At 38.2% G+C, this 2495-nt stretch overlaps 1 pseudogene; it reads right to left on the reverse strand.

The window, feature by feature from the left end:
* Positions 1–683: 683 nt before the first annotated feature.
* Positions 684–1423, reverse strand: LOC101581156 (annotated as a pseudogene).
* Positions 1424–2495: the final 1072 nt, after the last annotated feature.

The raw sequence follows: 2495 nt of genomic DNA on the forward strand, positions 1-2495 counted from the left end.
TACCTATGTTATTTGCTTATAATTTCTTGCCTATATCTTGTAAAATGAGAAACTACTTTGGCAATAACAATACACAATGTACTAACCATTGTTACTCTCCTAAAATCTTGTTTTGAGATTTTGTACCACTGTTTTTATTTTTTTCTTTCTTCAAAAATCTTTCTTCAATGGAAACATGCTTTATCTCTGTACTGTCTAATATGGAATCTGCTAGCCATGTGAATTCTTGAAATGCAAAGGCAACTGAGGACATGAAGTTTTCTTGTACTTAAATAGCCACATGTGACTAGGGACTATTATTCAACTGTGTAGTTCCAATATTTCTTCAGTCAAAAACTAGTGCTTCATTTAGCTGACTTCTCCAATTATTGCTAAGGAACTACAGGTTAGGTGTGCAAAGAAAAGAGAGCTCTTAATCGATTTCTCCTTCCTCTTAAGATCTAAAATTCTATACAACGTTTTGAGGCAGAGGTTGGCACAACCCACTAGGAAGAATGTAAGGGAAAGGCGCGTGGGTAAATTTCAGTAATATGCCCTTCCAGTTTGCAGCTATTGTCAGCGGGAAGATTTTGGTCACTCGGGAAGATGCTTACAATTACACAGAATCAGGTTGTGGCCATTCATAGGCCCACTGGTGCATGGAAATCATTACTGTGAGGCTGGTAGAGAGAAGGACGTGGTGATCATTTGCAGATAGGATTTGCAGAGCTAGGTAAGGGTTTAGAGGAAGAGGGAGCTGACCACCTTTCTGTACACCTGCAGGCTGAACAGGTCCCTTCTTCTTTGGGATTACAGTCTTGTTCTTGGTCTTAAACACTTTGCTTGGATCTAGTTTGTTCATGAAGGAGTCGTTCTCTCCAGTGAGCAGTTCTGTGTTGTAGGTGATGGGCTTATACAAGCTGAAACATTGCTTGGTCTGTGAGCTAATGCTATAGCTGGTGAAGGCAAACTGCCACTGGGGCAGGCCCAGGTGGGTGATGAGCAGGCAGTAAAGAGCAGTAAAAGTATCTGTGAGAAGATGCCAGTATAATGTTCTGTCCAGGAACCAGATTTCAGTGTTTTGTGATAATGCTGGTTTTCCAGATTTGTGGACAAGGCAAATCTTCCCATTTCCATTGCATGCATCCAGCTCAAATATCACATTTCAAGAGACAAAATGAGGCTTCTCTGGATGGTCCTCACTGGCTTCATATGTATCATCCTCCAGGTCTGCCAGAGTTAATGCATTAAGGAGTGAATACATAGAAGACTGGTCGAGTTCATTTAATTTTGAGATGTTATTAATTGCCATGTTGCCCAGCAAATTGATGTGCTCATCTACCTTCACACTGCAGGTCATGTGGAAGCCACTGGTCATCAAGTAAAAGTTCCTCATATCCTCAGGCATCATACAATTATTATTTTGTTCCCAGGAAGAAATCATGACATTCAGAAGGTGTCTTTTCTATGATGGTTACCTCTGTCACACCTGGAGAAGATTCTAGGATGCAGGTGATGCCAAGGGTCTGTTCTCCAGGTGTGGCTTCTTGCAGCCTGGCTTCAGGAGTGGTGCGTCCTCCATGGCTTGCTTCCCAGCTCGCCGTGTGGCTGCATCATAGTTATGTTTTCTAAAAAATTCTGTGAAGTGCTTTATGATATTTAATGTAGAAATATTTTGTATAACTTAATTACATTTATATGCATCATTTTGAATTTTTAAAAGTAGTTTTAATATTAATTTTATTGATCAATATTTGTTGCAACTCACTAAGACACCAATATACAAAGTATTAATTATTGAAAATGTACTAGTAATCGGTTGTGAAACTGTCTCGTTGCTATTTATTTCCCAGTAAAAATATTTTAAAAATTTGTTGCTACTATATGGAAGTAAAATTGATCTTATTTATTTATTTTTTACCTCAAATCCAACAATCCAGGCAAATTCATTTCTTAGTACTTATTGTTTATTAAGGACTGTCAATCAAGGCTTCATTTTTTTTCCTTCCAAATTTTGTCTTTTCATTTCATTGTTGATAGAATGTTTACTGCAAAACTACATATAAGGAGAGTTGGCCAAATAGCTCAGCGGATTATAGTGCCTGCAAGCAGGTGCAGGGGTCTGGAGCCAGTGTGTCTCCAGGGCATGCTGCGATGGTGATTAAGACTGGGCATGGTGATGCATGCCTGTAATCCCAGTACTTGGTAGGCTGTAAACAGAAGGATCGCGATGAGTTTGATCTAGTAGTAAGAGCCTTAACAAACATCCTATAGACCTTTCCCAAAAAATACAGAAAAAAAAAGAAAAAAAATTAACAAAAACTACTCATATATAGTGAGAAATCACATGAGAACATTAAAAAATTTAACATATTAACTTTGGTACTTATTTATGTATGTATTTTGTAGATGTCTTATATTATGTTCAATATTTTCCTTTATTGGACTTTTCTTTTTGTGGTACCAGGGATCAAACTCGGGACCTTATGCTTGCTAGGCAGACACTTAAGCCTCTG

This window comes from Octodon degus, unplaced genomic scaffold, assembly GCF_000260255.1.
Source record: "Octodon degus isolate 3935 unplaced genomic scaffold, OctDeg1.0 scaffold00058, whole genome shotgun sequence".
NCBI lineage: Eukaryota > Metazoa > Chordata > Mammalia > Rodentia > Octodontidae > Octodon > Octodon degus.